Source organism: Grammomys surdaster, unplaced genomic scaffold (assembly GCF_004785775.1).
Source record: "Grammomys surdaster isolate TR1022 unplaced genomic scaffold, NIH_TR_1.0 170, whole genome shotgun sequence".
Taxonomy (NCBI): domain Eukaryota; kingdom Metazoa; phylum Chordata; class Mammalia; order Rodentia; family Muridae; genus Grammomys; species Grammomys surdaster.
Genome location: NW_021604618.1, coordinates 7329057 through 7338119, shown reverse-complemented (window position 1 = coordinate 7338119; position 9063 = coordinate 7329057).

The following is a 9063-nucleotide window of genomic DNA, read 5'->3' as shown; positions in this document are numbered from 1 at the left end:
ACACACACACACACACACACACACACACACACACACACACACACACACACAAGTGCAGGCACGTGTATGAATCCCCTCTTTTCTAACCATCACCTCAGTTAATTATATGGCAGCATTCTCTAGTTATCTTATCCCACAGTAGAAGCAATTAGTTCATTCCAGTAAGCATTAATCAATGCCACACACCAGCATTCAATGTCTCCTAGAAAGCTCTGAAGAAACTCCTTCCTTCTTCGTACATTCCACAGCCTATTTTAATATTCTACTTTGCCTCCCCACTCCCTCACCTGAAGCTATTACTTAGAGTTGCCCATTGCCCTTCCCACCAGGCACAGTATGCCTGGCTGCACTGTAGCTAGCATTGGGAGGCATATTGCTATGCTTCAGGTAGTTTGATGATAACTGCCATTTAGCATATGTAGTGGCTCGGGCTTGTCAGACACTGAGTGTGATTTGAAATAAATGCTTCTGCTGCTGCTGTTAACCTTTAAAGATTCTATGCCACTCGCATGTCCTTCAAGTGTTCTTCCTATGTAAGAAGCAGATCACTGTCTGTAGTTCTGTTATGAAGTAAGATGACTTAACCCTAAAACAAACCCACAATACATCTCACCACTCACATCTTTTTTAACTGTCATTAAGAGACTCAAGTTCCTACTTCCTTTCCTGGTTCCCAATTTCCTCCTCCCGCAGATACTTAATAAAGGAAACTGCATTCACCACCATTTTGCCTTGTTAACTCTTTAGACACATACCTCTTCTTAAATTCTTTTGTTGTCCGTATGAACTTTTATTTCTTGGTGTCTTGTTTCTCAGTAAGTGTTATCATTTTAAATATTTGTTACAATGATCTTGAGCAGAATCACTTGACCCTCTCCTCCTTTTGGGCTGGCATTAAGGGTCTTTGTCCACTCATTTCAGCCAATCTTCTATAATACTTAATACTTCTTCAGTTCTTGGGAATTGATATGTACAAGTGGTAAGCCATTGTTAGCGAGCGACCAGTTTCCCTCCACTTTGTCCCTATCTCCTGAGTGTCCTGCCTAACCTCTGGCTGCATGAGACCCAGGCCTGCAGATTATAACAAACCTTTCTCTGGCCATGAAGATTGTTCTAAATGTTAGGTTTCTGACTAGCTCCTTCTGCCCTTCCAGGACTAGAACATCTGACTGTGGCCAAAAAGAACTGGACAGACACACAAAGAGAAGGATAGAAAGAAGGGCCAAGATGTGGAAATAGATGCTTTGTGGTGTGTTTGTGTGTGGAGGGTGATACACATGTATGGATATACAAGAACTATAGAGGGAGAGCCAGGTGTGGTGGCCACACCTTTAATCCAAGCACCTGGGAGGCAGAGGCAAGCAGATCTCAATGAGTTTGAGGCCTGCCTAATTGACATAGTGAGATGCTGTCTCAAGAAGCAAAGAAAAACTGTAGAAGATATGGAAATAGTTGCTTATTTGATAGCACCCTCAAATTCTAACACTGTGATATTAATCATCTGTATGAATATCGTCAAGATATGTATGCACTTTTACTGAAAAGTCAGAGAGAATATACCTGAACTTTGCACAAGAAATGAGAACAGGTAGGTCAACATGAATATGTCCCTACATGTATGCTATCTTGAATAATTTTAAAAATCACTAACAAAACACATGTGCATTTGCTGAGAGAGATTTATTTCCTTGGTTTGAGCAAATGGCAGGAAATTTGGTAGCTTAAAACAAATTCCTAGTTCTGTGGCTTCCAAGTTTCAAATAAATCAACCCTTCTAATACTTTGTAACATGAGGACTATTGAAAACAAAATATTTTTAAATAGTCAACAATGAGTGGAGTGGTCTCAGGGTTGTGAAAACAGACAGGACCCAGCCTTGAATCACAGAAGTGTGTGTTCTTTGTACTATAGTGATAGAGGCTAAAGCAATTCTTAAAAAGATGACCTGAGAAGTAAACATGCTTGCTAGCCTGTATGATTTTATGCAATCATTATTATGGTTATAATGTATTATGTGACTTATAGTTGCTAATGGGAAGACTCATATAATTTAAAGACATCTAACAAAGATATCAGATAAGCTTCATTGGGTCGGTAAGATTTTATAACCCTGTTTCTCCAAACTTCTCCCTTTGACTTCTAATATTTTACTGATTTATTTATAAACCCTCACCTAATTCTGTTCCAACCAAGGATTAAAGACTTTTCCAGTCTATTCCATTAACCACAATGACCAATTATGTCATCATACATAGTGACAATATGTCATTTTGTCAACATAAAAGTTAATATTATATGCATTTTTTTCTAAGCTCAATTCAGAGTAAAATTGGCAGCAAGTAAGGTTGACATTTCATTTGATTCTTCCTTCTTTAATATTAAGAGTCATCCATTTAATATTTATTGGCATCTGATTTTTGAATACGATTCTTGGGGAAGGTGATGTAGGCTTACCAAGTTCACAGCAATATCATTTGCACCCAATCTTGGGCAGGAATATCCGATGCTGAGGACGTCTATTGCCATTCTCTTGCCTGTTGTGTCCTTTTCAGGGCTATTTCTAGATTAGGTACATTAGACAGATGAGCTTATAGATAGTCATCAGAGCTTTGATCTGGACACTTCATTTGACCTGACTTTGACTTACATATTGCATTTTCTTGGTCTAGAGTATTTTTATTGATATTGGTTTTAGAAAACAATGCAAGCTTAAATGAGGAAAAATTATATACACGTGCCATCAGTTTTACACTCATAGCATGAGATGTGAGTATGAACAGGAAAGTTTATGCATAAAGAAAGAGAAGGGTGACCAGTTAGCTAGTGAATATTAAGTAATTGATGCACTTAACATTTATGCAAAGGGACTGAATACCACAGCAGTATCCTGTTTGCTGTATTCATATTGAAAGCAGTGAATTGTTGGGAGCCGACTCTTAGCCGAAAGTGGCTATCATCTTTACAGCCATCTGGAGCCATATACCCTGACAAGAGACTTGTTTTCAACAGCCTGCAATAGCTCAGCACACTCTGATAAACATCTTGTTACACTGTTTAGTACCCCCAGCTGCAAGGTGCTCCTGGTATCCATGGCTACAAGGCATGTGACATAGTGCCTTCAGCTGAGCTTGTCCACGAAGGCAAGTCACGTGGTAAAGGGTATAAATACCCAGGATTTCCTTTCTATGTGTGGGAGGAGTGAGGAGACTGAAGGAGTGAGGAGAATATAGAAGAAGAGAAGAGAGTAAACAAGAGACTTGAAGAGACTCCACCGGACTCTGTCTTGTATCTATCTTTTGGTCTCTCGCCCCTTTTCCACCCTTCCTCCGTCCCCACTCTCTCTCTTGCTAGACCCTGACCTGCAGACCGGAGCAGCAGAACAGGCCAGCCTTTACAAAGTAGCAGAAACGGCCGTTACAAAAGAAACGGCCGTTACAGTGAATGGAATTAACCCTGAAACTGTGAGTACTTGTGAAACTAATGGGAAAAAATTATGAATGATTTTAAAAAACATTAAATAGGGAAATGATGCTGATGGCTTGATAAACACCTTCAAGAGTGTATTCAAGACCTTGTGTAAATAGCTCACACACATAACCATGATACTTGTAAAGCAGAAGCAGGAGAAATCTGACTTTTGAGACTAGCCTGGGTACACAGAAAAATCCCACCTAGAAAGAAAGACAAGCAGAAAGGAAGGAAGGAAGGAAAGAAGGAAGGAAGGAAGGAAGGAAGGAAGGCAGGCAGGCAGCAGGCAGACAGATAAGGAGGGGAGAGGATGGCTTAGCCAGTGGAGTACTTGTCACATAAACATGAGGGCTTGAATTCCATCCCCTGAACCAAGGTAAAACCAGTGAGGCACTACATGCTCATAAACATAGCACTGGGGAAAAAGAGATAGGGAGGTCTTACTGGCCAATTCAGTGAACTCCAGGCCAATGAGACACCTCGTCTCAAAAAGTTAAGGTGGACGCTTCCTAAGGGACAAGATTTAAGGGTGACCTCTGGCCACTCTGCTCATATACACCTGCTCACTCCTGTGCACCCACATAAACATCCACACTCAGACACACATCCAAGAACGAAGAGGAGGGAACAGTTGCAGAGGACAGATGAAGAGAATTTCATTTGAAGTGATAGGACCTCTACTACAAAAATAAATATGAAGTAGGGTGAATATGAATAAGTATAAAGTAGGTACTCAAAAAGTATACATAAAAAATAGAGGTAAGATAGCATTATAGTTACACTAAACAGGTTAAAATCAGTCATGCAGTTGAATAAGAATGAAAACCCAATACACCTTCAATAAACCATTCCTGAAGTAGTTAGTTTTGAGAACTATTGGGTCCATAGGGCCAGCATGTTTTTTTGTGAAAACATATAAAACATTCTCTGGGTCCTAAGTCCCTAATACCTGTGACTGGAAGCTATCTTAGTTAGGATTTTATTGATTTAAGTAGATGCCATGACCACAGGAATTCTTATAAAGGAAAACATTTCATTGGGGCTGGCTTATAGTTTCAGAGGTTTAGCTCATTATTGTCATGGTGGGAAGCATGGTGGCTCACAGGCAGACATGGTGCTGGAGAAGTAGCTGCGAGTTCTACATCTGGATCAGCAGGCCTGGTGGCTTGAGCTTCTGAAAGCTCAAAGCCCACTCCCCAGTGACATATTTCCTCCAACAAGGCCACACCTACTCCAACAAAGACATACCTCCTAATAGTGCCACCCCCTATGGGCCTATGGGGGGGCCACTTTCATTCAAACCACCACAGAAGCCAAATAAGCTTTCAGAGCAGATTTGTGTTTATAGCTTCTAATCATAAAGGACTACTTATTTCAGTGGCCATCACCAAAACCTGATACCTGAATTACAAATAGTGAAATGGTGCTAAGTTGGAATTCCATTGCTCTGACAAATACCTGAGAAGATGGGCATGGTGGCACACACCTTTCATCCCATCATTAAAGAAGCCTAGGTAGGTGGTTCTTTATGACTGGTGGCTAACCTGGTCTACACAGTGAATTCCAGGCCAGTAAAGACTATGTATGAAAACCCTACTTCAAACAAGCAAGTAAGTATTCACTTGAAAGAGATTGATTAAGAAGGTGGAAAGGTAGCCGGGCAGTGGTGGTGCATGCCTTTAATCCCAGCACTTGGGAGGCAGAGGCAGGCAGATTTCTGAGTTCGAGAGTTCGAGGCTAGCCTGGTCTACAAAGTGAGTTCCAGGACAGCCAGGGCTACACAGAGAAACCCTGTCTCAAACAAAACAAAACAAAACAAAACAAAAAAACCAAAACAACCAAAAAAAAAAACAACCAAAAAAAAAAAAAAAAGAAGGCGGAAAGGTGTACTTTGGCTCAAGGTTTCTGCAGTTTCCTCCCGTGTTTGGCTGTTTTCATCATCGTGGGCCTGATGATGAGGATGAATGCCATGGACAGGCATGTCAGAGCAAAGCTGAGTCTGACCTGTTGTTGGACGGGAGGCAGAAAAAGACAGACAAGAAGGACCAGGGCAAGATACCCATCAAAGATACGCTCTATGTGGGCCTCCAATAAAGTCTTACCTTGCACGGTCTCACTATCTACCGATAGTTCACTGAATATTGAGTCTACCAATTTATCAGTCCACTGATAAAGGCTGAGCCCCACGATCCAATCACTTCCCTAAACCTCTACATCTGAACATTAGCAGTATCCAGGACAAAGCCCTTAATACAGGAGCTCTTTTGGGGGACTCCTAATATTTAACAATAACAAAGAAGAAATCAGATTATGTTCTCATATTCTTTCATTTTAAAGAACTTTGAAGAGAAAGCTAATCATGTCTTGAAGTGTTACCAATATTGTACCAGCCCACTTTGACCAGACCTGGCAGTTTTCTTTCTTGGAAGGGAAATATTTGATTAAATTGAACATAAGGCAAATCATTTTTTAAAGAATCAAAACAGTTCAGTAGGACTAAAGGGCTCTAAAATAATTTGAGAAACAAATGGCAATCTCTTGACTAAAACGTTCATCTTATTCAATTGGAATATTAATATGTATACTACAGTTAGTTTAATAAAACTTGGGTGGATTTAGGTGTCTCATCAGCTTAGTCTTTTACTTATAACCAACTTTTGTTATCTTATTTGAAGAAGTTGTAGAGAGAAGAAGAGCTCAGGGCCATGGGGAAGAACACCTGTTACTGCCTCAAAGCACTGAACACTGCCATGCCAACACTGGGAAACAGCTTTCCTGGGCTGTATTTTCATTCAGTTCAAGAATGGGTCCTATTACTTAAAAGGGAAAGGCAAAAGTGGTGAACATTTACCAGTTCTCCAAACCCCATCGCAGGTTTACTGGAGGTGTGCAATGTGGCTTCCATGGTTTATCTGAATGTCAATGACCTTGAGGAAAGCTAGACTAGGGGTTCCTGGGAAAGAAGCTAATATTTGAAGAGCACACCAAATACCTGATAGGCATTGTGCTGAGATGTTTACATATATTCCTTTGTTTATATTCTGTGTATTTATTTCCTGAGCTTCAATATCATCTTCAAACAGAGGAAATACCTATCTTGAAAGATTATGTTGATCCCAAGCACTCTATAAACTAGTCTAAAAGAACAAACCATTTCTGTATTAAGTGGGACTTACAGACAGGAAGGTAACTAACATTAACTTAACAGCTACCATGAATTAAGCACTATCTTCTTTCTTTATCTCATCCTTAGTGCTGCTCTAAAAATAAGACAAGTGGAAGTAAGCAGAAGTGACCCAAACTATGTTTCCCCAGTGGCGAGATCTCCATCAAGAATTAAGAAAAGATTCACTGAGTACTTATGATATGGCAGGCATTTTTGTTTTTTATTTTGTTTATAATGAATAAAATAGAATCTACCTCAGAAGGAATTTTGGAGTAAGTTTCAAGAAAAATGTCTGGAGATGAAGCAAGGTAATGGAGCACAGAGAAGAAAAGTCAATGGCACTGTAGGGTCTGGTAGAGTCAAGATGATAGCATCAGCTAGCCAGCCAAAGGATGGTGCTGGGTAGGAGCTATGGGGTAACTGTCTGGAGTGGAATGGAGGAGTTGAGGCTACGAGAAAACAGAACATCTTCAGCAAAGAGGCACTATTTAGAGCTATTCGCTGAAGGATGTTGTCTAGAAGAAAAGCATAGAAAGGGGGTATGATTAAGATCAGAAGTCTGATAGAGAAGAAGCCTACTGAACTGACCTAAGAGGTAAGTAGGACACCACAGGCAACTGGAGTTATGAAAGACTAGAGAAACACCTCTAAGAAGAAGCCACCACTAGTAACTCTTTTGAAAAGTAAAATATAGAGCACTGACTTCAAGTTTTGGTGGAAAGATGGTTTCATTCAACAAATATTTATTATCAACTATTTACTGAATGTTGCTTGAGATACACTGAGGAACAAATGAATTCCTACCTCTGTGGAATTCACACTATGAAGTAAAGAAAAACAGCAAAGAACTCAGTTATAGCATATTAGCTGGTTATAAGCACTTTATAGAAAATCAGAGCAGGCAAGGATAGCCAGGTGGTCGCTCACATTTATAGTTCCAGAACTAGGGCGGTTGAGGCAGGAAGACTGTGAGTTTGAGGCTGGCCTGGGCTAGAATATTCGAGACCAGCATAGACTACAGAGTGAGATGGTATCTAAAACAACTAAAAACAAAACAAACAAAACCAAAAATAAAGTAAGAAGTAGAGCTCTGTGTGAGGAGGGATATGATATGGTTCCAAATACGGAGGCCAGGCAACATTTAAAGACACGAATGAGTCTTTATTGAGAATATTCTCATATAGAATGAGAAAGAGGTACATGTGTGGAAGCAAAGTACAAAAAGGAGGGAAGAAAAAAAAATAAGTGCCTTGAAAATGTAAAGGCTCAAGGTTTCCAGCGATTGGAGTAGAGTATGTGAGGCTCACCAAATGAACTGGTAGGACAGTGGTTCTCAACCTGTAGGTCATGACTCCTTTGGGGAGGGGGGGCAATTGAACTACCCTTTCACAGGGGTTACATATCAGATATTTAGATTAAGAGTCATAATTAGCCGGGTGGTGGTGGCACACGCCTTTAATCCCAGCACTTGGGAGGCAGAGGCAGGCAGGTTTCTGAGTTCAAGGCTAGCCTGGTCTACAGAGTGAGTTCCAGGACAGCCCGGGCTATACAGAGAAACCCTGTCTCGAAAACAAACAAACAAACAAACAAACAAACAAAAAAGAGTCATAATAGTAGCATAATTAGTTATAAAATAGCAATGAAATTATTGTAGGAGATCACTATAACATGAGGAACGTGAGGAAAAGGTCATGGCATTAGAAAGGTTGAGAACCACCGCTCTAGGAGAATGGGCAGAGTGTGGGATTGTCGTCCGAAGACAGGCTTTGGAGCAGAGACCCTAGATGACCTCCATGATAGGATGATGAGAGAGAGTGTTGATTATTGACACACATTTGGGGTGAGGGGTAGGGAGCAGTGGCTAAAGCAGAGGAATCTGTTAAAGCACATCTGCAGTACATAAAGTAAAAAGCGAATGAACAAGCAAAAGCAGTGGGTGCTGAGCCAGCATTAACAGCGAAGCAGTGAAAGGCTTGTATTGCAAATAGTTCTTGCATGTGAAGCTGGTGAAATGGGCTTCACCAGGAAAATAGGTGAGATCAGTGAACAGGTTTCAAGAAGAGTTGTCCGAGCAATGATGTAGACTACAGAGCTGAAGAAGGACCAGCTCTGTGCGGATCCTAGCAACCTGAGAACGGAGAGGGCCAGCGCTCATGGGTGAGAGTGAGGCCAGAAGTAACCTGTCTCCAAGTTTAGCTGTGTAATCACCATTGAGGTTATCATAATACTTCTAGTTGAGTAATAAAGACAAAGAACCAGTCAAACTCTCAAACCTGGGAGAGAAAAGGGACTGGGACATAGGAGCAATAAGAGCAAACTTTTTATTTTTTTTTTTAAGTCTGAATCAAAGAACAGAGGAAAGGGCAGTATCCTGAGCTCAGGGGATCTGAGGCATCCATCAGGTCCGATGGACATCTCAAGTGCTTAAG